Source organism: Bufo gargarizans, chromosome 2 (assembly GCF_014858855.1).
Source record: "Bufo gargarizans isolate SCDJY-AF-19 chromosome 2, ASM1485885v1, whole genome shotgun sequence".
Taxonomy (NCBI): domain Eukaryota; kingdom Metazoa; phylum Chordata; class Amphibia; order Anura; family Bufonidae; genus Bufo; species Bufo gargarizans.
Window position 1 is genome coordinate 91,555,340 of NC_058081.1, and position 13,952 is coordinate 91,569,291.

The window sequence follows — 13,952 nt, forward strand, 5'->3', positions numbered from 1 at the left end:
AAAAGAATATGGCGGGCGCGAATTTCTCCATATGTTCGGCGAATCGCGAACAGGCAAAGTTTGCCGCAAAACGAACGCCGGGCGAACTGCAAGGCCATCTCTAATTATAGACTATGTATTGGATTTTTATTCCATTATTTGTATAATGTGATATATAAGGCATTATGTCTGCCATGTTGGCAGAACTTGTACTGATGCTTTTGGACTCGGTACTGTCAAATTTCCTCTCTTTCATCTTGTGTTATAAAACTGAATAAACAAATTTAATATAAAAAAAAAAAAGGTTCTCCGAGTGTTAAATACTGATGACCTATCTTCAGAATAGGTCATCAGTATCTAATCAGTGGGAATCGACTCTCCAAATAGGCCGGCCCTGAACTAAAGATAACCATTTAAATGGGTTATCCAACTTTCAAGTGTTTTTTTTTAAATACTAGACAACCATTGTGGACAACCATTTTAAGGTTCCATACACCACATGCCTGCATGATTATGCGTCATCCATGGTGATATCACTATGGTGGTACATCATCACAGCGGTCTGTGGTTACTGTGGTCTAAGTGTTTTTTTTTAATCCCTGGAAAACCCCTTAAAATTTCTAGTCTTTTCTAAGGAACACATCTCGGTTCCCTTTTCTTGTATACTGACAGTTTTACTTTTATTACTAAGTAAAAAGTAAACCTGAGGAATGGGTTTTTCCTCCTCCAAGGTTCATGTAGACATAATATAGAAGCAACTGTTAAGTCAGAAGTCACATGTGCTGAATGTATCCAGAAGCTCCCATTGAGCTGGGCGATGACAAAGGAGTGTCCTTTGTGCCTATACTAGTAGACATACACAAGAAAAAGTGTGCAGGAATCAATCAAATATCTAGAAGTGGGACTACCGGCTTTTTTATATAAGTTAAACATTAAACCTACTTTGGCATCCCTGCATTCCCAAATCCAATTGTGGCAAAACTTTAACCTTTCCTTCTCCGGTAGATGCCATCTTATCAAAATGGCGGCATTCCCTAAATTACTCTTTTACCTTCAAACATTACCACTACTTCTTCGTAAAACTGACATACAGATACACCAGAGGACATTTCTGGTGGGTCTAAAAAACACCATATTGGTCTGGCAAAATTGGGGCTTCCAAAATTGATTGGATTTCCCAGATGTATCACTTTATAATCTAGCTGCAAATTTTAGATGTGTTGTAGACTGGTTCCATAGATCCTCCCAGTTTGTGAATGTACAATTAGAGGGACAGATCTTACCACTCATAGCACTAGAGGAGTTACTGCATGTATCTGATGATATATAGCCACCCAATATCCAAGGTTTCCCAGTTTTATGGTTTACTATTCAAGCATGGAGGAGGGTTTGGAAATTATGTCACACCCCTTTCCAACCGTTTTTGGGTGATCCACATTTTTTGGAGGGCAAACAACCCGGGATTTATACTACCCTGAATAATCAGGGATGCTCCTTAATGTTGGATTTATTAGACAATAATTTCTCTTTTTTATCTTTTGAGGCAGATGCAGAAAAATTCCCGGCATTCACTCCTAATACTTTTATTTTCCTACAAGCCCATAGTTTTGTTAGACGATATATCAGCATGGAGACCAGGGAGTCGGTGGAATCATGTCTGAATGTATTTCTTAGACAAACACGGTCTAACATAGTACAACTAGTAACCTAGTAAGAAAGCTATGTTACACATCTGGGCAGTAGCTACTAGGAAAAGTATCCTACGCCATTGGCTAAATCCAGTTATACCCCAATGTCTTTGATTGATAACAATTTTAATCTGTTGTTTAGAATGGACTGGACATATGGTCTTATAGATACAGAAAAACAGACCCAATTTTTTTTTTCGATAAGTGGTGATTATTTGTTGCACATTTGCTTTGGAAATACAAAACTACGTTTGAAGTCACATTTCAAATTTACTTCATGGTATCTGCTGGACGTTCTTCACCATTGGACACCATTATCCAATCAGAGTAATACTTAATTTTCCAGATATTAGGTCATTTGTAACGCACAGGACCAGGGGGGAGGGTTAATTGTTGGGTTTTGTTGATATGCTGGATGTTACACTTCTGTTGTTCTCTTCTGTATAAAAATAAAATAAAAAGTATGCATTTCTTTTACAATGGAGTCCTGTGAGCAACCTATGCCTATTGTATATCTCTAGAGCGGTGAGAACTCACGGCTTTATGCAATGCTGGATCCATAGAGCTCCGGCAGGAATCTCTTACTGCATATGTGAAAATAGCCTAAAGCCTCCTGCACGTAACCATATTTGTATTTGCGGTCCGCAAATCGTAGATCTGCAAAATAAGGACACCGACCGTGTGTGTTCCGCATTTTGCAGATTGGCACGTCATACTCTCTGTTAGAAATGCTTATTTTTGCCCGTAAAACAGAAAAGAATAGGATATGTTCTATTTTAGTTGCGGGGCAGCAGAACGAAAATACGAATGCAGACAGCGTTTTGTGGACCCATTGAAATGAATGGGTCTGCATGCGACCCGCAAAAAACGCTGATTGGATGCGGACCAAAACTCTAGTCATGTGCATGAGCCCTAAGGTAAAGATCCAGAAGGCTTCCCGACACAGAAGTTTCCTTCTGAGGTCTCCACCCCTGTTAGGCATGTTAGATTTAAATGTATTCTTTATCCCACTGAAATTGCTTGATTTAGACGTAGGCAGTGACACAATCCAAGGATCAATGAAAACCATGACATACTGCAAAACTATAACAGGGAACACCTTGTGACATGCTAGCTCTTGCCACCCCAGTCATGTGAATAGGGCAGTACCAATATGGGAGTTATTTAGGTCTAGGCGGAATTGCCCTGACAAGATACTATGGGAGGAGAAGCAGCAAAAAGTGCACAATCGGCTGTTAGAAGGGGGTTATCCTAGGTGGTCGATGGAGGCAGCAAAGAAAAAAATGGGTAGACGTAAAAGAGAAAATATGCTGACAGCAAGAAAGGAACACCAAAAAAACTGATGTTTCCTTTGCTTTTGTAACTAAATATAGTGCGGAATTTAATGAGATAAAATATATTGGGGGTCATTGATTAACTTTTTAATAAGTGGCAAAAAAACGGGAGTGGTGTGGGCGGGGGAAGAGGGCCATCATTTTTCACGGCAGTTTTTGGTGTGGAAAACTAGCTTAAAGTACGCCAGCAAGGGAGCGGGCATAAGTTAAAGCATGTCACATGGCCGGCGGTAGCAAGCGCCAAAGTTATGTAGAGGTTGTGCCCAGTGGCGCACAAACAGAAGTAAGGGCCCCATAGCAAGGATCAAACCAGGACCCCCCCACACAGGACAGAAGGGTTTCTGTCTAAACCATTTTTACACTGCCTCATTTGCTAAAAGTTTCTTTAGAGGGTAGAGTCCTGACCAATTTTTCACCCCCAGTAGAAAAGGGGATGATCCCAACTGGGCCCCCTCTTGCCCTGGGCCCCATAGCAGTCACATTGTCTGCCACTATGGTAGTAATGCCCCTGGTTGTGCCTCAACATAACTTTGGGGCATTCACCGACTGTGCAGAGGGAATAAGACCGGCGTCTAAATCGACAGTCATAAAAAATGTCCCCCATTGTCTTTAAAGGGGCTCCTTCACTTTTGTTATATTGATGACCTATCCTCAGGTCATCAATATCAGATCGGAAGAGGACCAACTCCCCCACCCCTCACTGATCAGCTGTTTGAAGAGAAAGCAGTGCTCGTACAAGCGCTGCCTTCTCTTCATTGTTTACTTGCTCGCCGTCAACATTGCAGCTTTGAGCAGTGAAATTACAACTCCGCCGTCCCATTCACTTCAATAGGACAACTCCCTCCTTTTCACTTGAATAAGAATGGGATCCTAGCGTTATGCCGCCAATGCTTGAGATGACACCACCCCTTTAAACATGAGATATCCAGCAAACTTAAATTGTAGAAACGACCTAACATATTTGTTTTAACAATATTTATATTGAAAGTGCCTACAGCTAGTTCAGATACTTCAATAATGTTTCTATCATATACTCTGAATATATTGCAAAGGGTTTTTCCCATGAAATATATTCTACGGTTTTCAAACCAGCACCTGGATCTGAATACTTTTGTAATTGCATGTCATTAAACTTTTATTATAGCCACTGAGCTATTCAATGAAATGTATCTGTATAGCGCCACCTGCTGTTGAGTTTTTTCTTCTTTCTTTGTCCAGCTCACCGAGAAGGCCGCACATGCTCAGTTTAATACTTCAACTGCCTCCTGAGCTGTGATAGGGAAGCACGGACACGCCCCCTGAGCTGTGATAGGGAGAGCATGGACACACACCCTTAGCTGCAGCAGAAAAGACACTCCCCTTGAGCTGTCAGCTTGATATAAATCTAGCAGAGCAATGAATGGGGAGATCTCTGGATCCATGTGAGGTACAGGGCTGGTTCTAGCTTTGTTAGGAAGAAATTGTCATGTACTTTATGATGTCTTATTTTCATTTTTTACATTTTATATACAAAATATATAGTTATAGTAACCAAGATAGGCTCTCTTCCAATAATAGACACAACCTATAAACAGATTTAGTCGCGTTTCTGGAAAAAATAACTTTTATTGTATGTTATTCTACACGTCGGTTTCTATTGTCTTCATGCTTTGACACAGCACCAACCGAGGGTTTATAAAAATGTACAAAACAATGTGTTTCTATAATTGTTAAAGCTCTCATATCCTGACACTGTGACTACATGGTGATGATGATGATGACTGTCCAACCCTGTGTAAAATCCTTATTGGCAGCTTTTATGTTGCGTAGAGAGGGAAGTTCCAGGTGCAAGTGTAAAATTAGGGAAGTGGTGATCAGTCTCCCATCGTGGACTGAGTCATTGTGACGTAAAATCATTGCTAGGGAGGCTTGTGTTTTGCAAACTTAAGATGAGACTTTGACAGCTTGAGGCAACATCCTGACTGTCTAAAAGAGACTGTAAAAAACAAAGTTACTGGCGAATCCCCTCATAGAAAAGCATTACATGTACAAGCAAGTCGTCTGACAAATCATTACATTTTAGGAATGAGAAATGGGCCACTGGCCTCAGGCAGGGATGGATAGACAAGGTCAATGGTGGCAATCCTATGGCACGGGTGCCAGAGGCGGCACTTGGAGCCCTCTCTGTGGGCACCCGTACCCTGGAAAAAGTCTATGGTGTACAAATATGCCTTAGACTTATCCTACCAATAATCAGCGCAGGGCGCACTATGAACAGCACAGGCAGCGCATTGAATCTAGACAGGGTATTATAGCTAAATGATAAAGTACATGGAGGATATACGCCATCACTGGACTAGGTGGAAAATGGTTTGATGATGTCAGTGAAGCGTGTTTTCCTGAGTCACGCCCACTAAGGTATGTGCCATAGTCATAATCACAGTCACAACACACCAGTCCATTATCAGGCTGAAGCCACTAGGTAGTGGTCATAACAAGGAGATCTGGATCCTTTCACCTTCAGTAAGGACAATAAGATCAGGCCTCATTCTCACAATCATATTTTGGTCCATGTCTGATCTACATTTTTCGGGGTCACATGCGGACCCATTCATTTCTATGGGGCCACAAAAAATGCGGATAGCACACGGATGTCAACCTTGCAGCTGCAAATTATGCAGTTATAATTGTGGACAAGAATAGGCATTTTGACAATGGGGCCCACAAAAAGTGTGGACCGCAAAACGGATCGGTGAGGTAAATGAAGCTATAGGAGAGACCTTCAATCTCAGTGTAAGGCCTCATGCACACGGCCGTTGTTTGGGTCCGCATCCGAGCCGCCGTTTTTGGGGCCACAAAAGATGCGGACAGCACTCCGTGTGCTGTCCGCATCCATGGCTTCGTTCCGCGGCCCCGCAAAAAATATGTAACATGTCCTATTTTTGTCCGCGATTTGCGGACAAGAATAGGCATTTATATTGTTGACGGCCGTTCCGTTCCGCAAATTGCGGAAGGCAACACAGGCGTCTTCCGTTTTTTGTGGATCCGCGGTTTGCGGACCGCAAAAAACAGCACGGTCGTGTGCATGAGGCCTTAAAAGGGTTTTCCGAGATAGGTTCTCAGTATCTGATTGGTGGGGTCCGACACCTGGGACCCCGGCCAAACAGCTGTTTGAGAAGGCAACAGCACTCCTGTGAGCGCCACTGGCTTCTCGCAGCTTACCAAGCACAGCGCCGTACATTGTATAGCGGCCGTGCTTGGTATCGCAGATCAGCCCTATTCCCTTCTGGGGCTGAGCTGCTCCTAGGTCATGTGTCCAGTGAATGTATCGTCACTCGGCCTAGGGAAATCTGAGAGAAGGCCGCGGTGCTACTGCGAGCACTGGTGCCGGGTGTCAGACCCCCACAAGTCAGTATTTTAGTCTCGGAAAACCCCTTTAAAATCCATTTACACATAGCAATTATCCTTCTGCTGGTCCTTTTTCATGATATTCTCCAAATGTAAACTCACAGGAAACAGAATATTATGAAGAAACGAGGCTTAATTGCCACCAGGCAGGGGCTTAACTACCATAGTGGCAGACCATGCGACTGCTATCGGGCCCAGGGCAAGAGGGGACCAGTCTTAGTTGGGATCATCTCTTCTTCTACTGGAGGTGAAAACTTGGTCAGGACTCTACCCTCTAAAAGAACAACTTTTAGCAAATGAAGCAGTGGAAAAATGGCCCAAGGGTCATCGAAAAGGGTTTAGGCAAAAGCCCTTCTGTCCTGTGGGGGGCCCAGTTGGATCCTTGCTATGGGGCCCTTACTTCTCTATGTACCCCACTGCCACCAGGATATTACCCAGGCTTGATTTAACTTAAACAGGTTTTCCAAGACTTATCCTCAGGGTAGGTCATCAATATTTGATCAGTGGGGGTCCGACTCCAGGCACCCCTGCCGATCAGCTGAATGAAGAGGATTTGATACTCCAGGGAGCACTGCAGCCTCTTCCTTGCCCAGCTACATCACATTCATCAGTCACATGGCCTATTGATGGCAAACCTCTGGCACTCCAGCTGTGGTGAAACTACGACTCCCAGCATGCTCCATTACTTTCTGTGGATTTCTGAGAACAGCCAAGCAAGTGTGCATCTTAGGAGTTGTAGTTTTACCACAGCTGGAGTACCGAAGGTTAGCCATCACAGGCCTAGGTGCAGTTCAGTCCTATTCAAGTGAATGGGCCTGGGTTGCAATACCAAGCACAACCACTATACAATGTATGGCACTGCTGTGCTTTGTATGCTGTGAAAATGAAGAGGCTGCCACGCTCTGGTTAGCCCTGCAACAAACAGATAATGATAGGGGGTGTCAGGAGCCAGACTCTCAGTGATCAGATACTGGTGAACTAATCCTGAGAATATGTAGTCAATATATGAATTCTGGAAAACCCTTTTATTATTCTAACCATCCAAGTTAAATTTACAAGAGGAGCTGGGTTATATAAAGGTGTGAAAACAGATTTTACACATAGTTATTATCAGGTTACACAAAGATATAAAAAAGTGATACTATGGAGTAAGTGTAATAAAAAAGTACTGTCACAACATGCCTTGTCCACAAGCAGAATACAGCTACTTAACTGGTTATTGCTGTATTTGGGAGCTACTAAAAGGACAAGTGCACACAGTGTCGGACTGGGAATCTTGGGGCCCACTAGAGAAAATGTATTTCTATGCCCAACCTCTATATCATCAATAAAGTTTAATAGGTTTTTAAACAAAGAAATATACCCACAAAGGCAGCAAATGGAATTTCGTCTCCAGGATCTTTGGGGCCCGTTATGGTATCAGAGCCTGGGCCCTCCAGGGGATCCTGTGGTACTCTGGTGGGCCAGTCTGACCATGCGTGCACTTGCTGTAGTTTTCGCCCCATAAAGCACATTTCCCCCCAAAAAAATTGGGTGGGGGGAATGCCCCTGCGTCTTATGGGGCGAATACTAATGAAGCACTTCAATTATGGAAGCGCTCATTAGTACCGGAGGACCAGGAAGTGGTGAAGTCTCTGTACTCACCGCTTCCTGGTCCTCGGCTGTCGGCTGTGCAGGGCTGCGCACACTGTGTGCGCTGGTTCACAGCAAAGCCGCGGCAGGAGGAAGACACAGCGCACTGGAGATTAGGGGCAGGGCGTCCGGGAGCAGGAGAGGTAAGTGTTTTATTTTTATTTTATTTGCGCTGATGGCTGGGGGCTGACATGAGGCTGGGGGCTACATTAGGCTGATGGCTGACATAAAGCTGGGGGCTACATGAGGCTGATGGGGTCTGATTGGGGCTGTAAGCTGAGGTCTAATTAACATTGGGGGTCTGATTGCTGGTCTGACCTGAGGTATAATGAAAAATATTTTTTGTTTATTGTCCCCCTTTAAAACCGAGGTGCATCTTATAGGCTGGTGCGTCTTATAGGGCGAAAAATACGGTGTGTTATTAATGTGTTTTCCTGTATGAATAAGCCCAATTGTGAGAGCTGGACATGCCTGCTTATTGTTCTAGGGAAGCAAAGAACTGGTGACACAATTAGTGTCTGTCGTGGTATCTTATATCACTAGAATGATAAGAAAGTATAATAAAAGACACGTGGAACACGTGAAGTACAAGTAAAAAAAAACTAAACTCAAGTCACCTGCTATCATCCCAATTCCTGCATCACTTCACTGTCCCAATCAGCGGCCTCTGGCAGCCAGTTGGCACATCACACTTCCAGCCAGACAGGGACCAGATGAGATGGAGACATGCCACAGGAACGAGGACAACCAGAGCAGGCAAATTAGTTATCTTTTTTGCTCACACACCATACCTGGCCATCCTCCAATTTCTTTCAGGGTCCAGTTAACCCCATAAAAGGGGTTGACCAGGGGGTTCTATGTCTTTCCAGAAACAGCACCCTTCTCGACCATGGCCACTGTCTTGTATCTGAGCTTTGCCCCATTCAATGGGCTTGAGCTGCAACGCTTTACACAGCCTGTGGGCACGAGCGGTGCACTTTATGGAAAAGAAAACAAACCTTTTTTCAAATTTCAGACAAACCTTTGAAACGCCTGATAGGCCTCTAAAAATAAAAAGTTGGAAAGAAGACATAGACAATGTGCATCAAGAATGTCTCTCAAATGTTAAGAAAAAAAGCATCAAAGCTTCTCTAGAGGACATTCGCACAGCTGTGACAGCTGTGGACTTTGGTTGTTTGTCCCTTTATAATCAAAGCTGATATTGTATTATGAGTATCTTTTTTTTAAACCCAGTTCTCCTTGGTCATGGGACCTACTATAAAATGTCTATTTTGGATAACACTTGGGGACTGCATAGCTGGAGGTAACTATTGATTCAGAACAACCTCAGTGATTGGATAGTCAGCAGCAGGTCCTGATAAAGCTAATATAGGCTGCTAGGCAGAAAATGTGGTAGGGGCCCCATTTCCACCTCAAGAAGGTGGTAATGCATGTGTGTGGCCCTGACCATTAAATTCCATGACTCGTGGAGATAGTTGGGTACCTTGAAACATGGCAGATTTTGATACTGAATAGAATTGCCAAGATATAGATAGATAAAATAAAGAAGTCCTCAGCACTCCTAGATGTTGAAAAAGTATAACAACTTTAATTCACCCATGTGAACAACAGATGCAACATTTCAGTCCTCACACAGGACCATTTTCAAGGGGACTGAAACGTGGCATCTGTACACATGGGTAAATAAAATTTGTTGTACTTTATCAACATCTAGGAGTGCTGCGGACTTCTTTATTTTCTATTTAACGGATTGCACATCGAGATTTGAGAACGCTGCCACCCACATGGGTGATAGATAGATTGATAGAAGATTAGATAGATAGATAGATAGATAGATAGATAGATTCATGCTGCCCTAATTATTCATACCCCTGTCAAATTTTGACTTAAAGTTACTTTTATTCAGACAGCAAGTAATTTTTGACCTTTGCAAAAGCTTTGCAAAAGCTCATCTGGACAAAGAAGAAGACTTCTGGTCTTCTGTGTTATGGTCAGATGAAACAAAAATTTCATTGTTTGGTCACAATGATGTTTCCTTCATTTGGCGTTAAAAGGGAGAAGCCTTCAACCCAAAGAACACCATGCCCACTGTCAAACATGGTGGTGGGAACCTAATGCTTTGGGGGTGTTTTTCAGCCAATAAACCAGGGAACCTAATCACAGTAAACGGCACCATGAAAAAAGAGCAATACATGAGGATTCTCAACGACAACATCAGGCAGTCTGCAGAGAAACGTGGCTTTGTGCACCAGTGGACATTTCAGCATGACAATGACCCAAAACACACAGCAAAAGTGGTGAAGAAATGGTTAGCAGACAACAACATTAACGTTTTGGAGTGGCCCAGCCAGAGTCCAGACTTGAATCCAATTGAGAATCTGTGGAGGGAGCTAAAGATCAGGGTGATGGCAAGAAGACCCTCCAACCTGAAAGATTTGGAGCTCATTGCTAAAGATGAATGGGCAAAAATACCCGTGGAGATATGCAAAAAGCTGGTCTGCAATTATAGGAATCGTTTGATTGCTGTAATAGCCAATAAAGGCTTTTCTATTGATTACTGAGAAGGGTATGAATAATTTTGGGAATCCTCAGAGAACATTCCTCCTAAATACTGCCCTGAACAATCTATCACTAGTAATAAAGAAAGCGTCTACTCTTACACATAGCTGAAGGCGATTGCAACATGATAGACATGTCTCCTCCGGCTCACTTTAGGGATTCAGTATCAGAATGCCCCGCTCAGTCTGTGATTTTGAGTCATAACTTATGAGACAAATTAATCAGAAAAGGGAAGTCGATGCATGGCTACAGCTTATTAAAGGCGCTGGCACGCCTTACATGAGGGGACCATGGGAAGAGGGCTGGCCAGTAAATCACTGGGTGTCAGGACTGGGACAAGGTCTCGATGCCCAACACTAACTTTGCTGGATAGACAATAGCTGTGATTCACCCGGTGTCGTGCATGCTTGGTTCTGCTGAGCATGCATGTCATGATCACGTCTGTAACATTTATATATTGTGTCACACACCGTTATAGCCAGTCAGACACAGTGACTAATAGGTTGTAGACTGCAGTCATTTACACCTCATCCAAGTCTATATGACTATGTCTGTAGACCTAACAAAGGGGTCTTTCCAGGTGTCGGGGGCCAGGCCATCAAATTTACGATCATACAGAGGGGGTCATAGCTTTAAATTACATGCAAATGAGCAGTTAAGTGCACAGAGGGCAGGCCCAAGCCACTCAGTGCACTCTTGCTTTTCCTGCTCCATCTGCCGGCCCCTCCCTCTACTCCCTGATTGACAGGTTTAGGTCTTATTCAAACGTCAGGGTTTTGGTCAGTGATTTCCATCAGTGATTGTGAGCCAGAACCAGGAGTGGAGCCTCCACAGACATAAGGTATAAGGGAAAGATCTGCACCTGTTCTGGGTTTAGAGCCGCACCAGGTTTTGGCTCAAAATCACAGATGGAAATCACTGATGTGTGAATAAGGCCTTAGGTTCCTGCATAGTGATATCGCCTGGCCCTGCCATTCAAGGAGAGGATAGCAGAGGGAGCAGGAGCAGTGAGGGAGCACAGAATGGCTTGGGCCCACCCTCATTGCACTTTAACTGCTCATTTGCATATGGAATAAAAGTCCTTTTTTCTCCAAAATGAAGCAAAAGATTGCTAAGTGAAAGATATCATTATCTTCAGCTCAGCTAGTCCTACAAGACATGGTGCCTGGTTTATCAGCGAATTTCCTGGTGACAGGATTCCTTTAATGAAAATAAAATAACGTAATATAATATTAATATAAAAATATCCCTTTCTTCTGATGTGTTCATGGGCTGGAGCGGGGGGCAGGGATCTTACCCTCATGCCCCCATGATATGCTGCATATAGTCAAGTAGATGTCTGGCGCTGATAGTGCTTATTTGGCCTGCAGCAGAAATGTAAGCGCATAATTGACACAGGAATCTACAAACTAGGTCTACACAGCTCTATTCCAATCTATACAATAATCACTTACTCATACACTTGTAAGAAAAAAGTGACCCCTTTGGAATTACCTGAATTTCCGCATTGATTACTAACACAATGTGGTCTGGTTATCTAAGCCGCCATTATAGACAAACACAATCAACCTAAAGTAATAACACAAAAAACAGCTGTGTGATTCATGTGTTTTAGGCCTCATGCACACGACCGTCGTTTGGTTCCGCATCCGAGCCGCCTTTTTGGCGGCTTAGATGTGGACCCATTCACTTCAACGGGGCCGCAAAAGATGGGGACAGCACTCTGTGTGCTGTCTGCATCCGTTGCTCCGTTCCGTGGCCCCGCAAAAAAATAGACCATGTCCTATTCTTGTCCGTTTTGCGGACAAGAATAGGCATTTCTACAATGGGCCGCCTGTTCCGTTTCGCAATTTGCAGAAGGCCCACGGGCGGCTTCCGTTTTTTCCGGATCCGCGGTTTGCGTATCTAATGGTTTCCCATTAATTTCTATGGATCCGTTAAAAATGTAGTGGACTCATCGATTTCTTGTCCGCCTCCGCTGTCCGTGTTTCACGTCCGCAAAAAAAGTATTGCATGTCCTATTCTTGTCCGCAATAAACGTTGTCATCCGCATCCGTGTCATCCGCATCCATTTATTTTTGCAGATGGTTGCTGGGAAACCTGTATATATTAAATTTCAAGAATTACAGCCTTCAGTTTTTTTGGGCGGAACGCAAAAAAATACTGAAGACACACGAAAACACAACCTACAAACTTTGTGTACAAATGGAATGGATGTGGATGTAAAAAAATACAGGAACACGGATCCGCTATTTGTGGACCGCAAAAAACAACTGTCATGTGCATGTAGCCTAATTGAGCACATTAAAGGGTTTTTCCAAAACTTTTATACTGATGGCCTATCCTCTGATCGGTGGGGATCCGACACCCGGGACCCCCGCCAATCACTTGTTTGAGAAGGCATCAGCGCTCGCAGTAGCTCTGCGGCCTTCTCCCTCCTCATCAAGCACAGCGCCGTACATCGTATAGCGGCTGTGCTAGGTTCCCATTCACTTCTATGGCCCTGAGCTGTGCCTTGGCCATGTGACCGATGAACGTGACATCACATGGCCTCCACCGATCAGATACTGATGACCTATCCCGAGAAAGGGACATCAGTATAAATCTTTCGGGAAACCCCTTTAAATAAACATCCTTGAATTTAATAACCTGTACATCACATCTCCACCAAACATTTCTGGTAGCTGTGTAAGACTTCCACAATGCTGAGGGGGAATGTTGGACCATTCCTCACTACAAATGCCTTGCATGCACAGCCCTCTTCAGGTCATGCCTCAGCATCTTCATAAGGCCAGGACTTTGATTTGGTACTAGAGTTCCAAAATCTTTGTTTCTTCAAACTCATTATAGCGTAAGAGAGTTTGCTGCAGCAGATGTTGGTGGACAGTTTGTTTCCACAATATAAGTACAAGATTAGTAAACTTGGCCCCACATCAAGTGCATGTTGAGTCGACACATAATACACTAACATTATAGGAGTTTTTGTACATTATTGTGAATCTATATGACTGAATATCCTGTGTTCCTCAATCAAAGATACCTAGGAACCATTGGTCCCAATAAAGGATAAACATCTGCTTCCCATTTATCTTTGGCAGGAGTCTACATTAATCATACTTGCTGCAGACATATCAGCCAGAATGGTAAACATGTGGCTCAGCTGTATTGAAGTCACCTGTCTATGGCCACCTTTAGCCCAGAATTTCTATTTTAGAAAATATAGTCACTGACAAAAAAAAAAAAATAATGTACTCAGACAGAGAAGTCAGATTACTGCAAAACTCTGCATGCAGTTATGTCTCAGGCATATATGTAAACGATTACAGATGTGGTCTGATTATACATTGAGTTTTGCCACAAGTGCTTCTTTAAC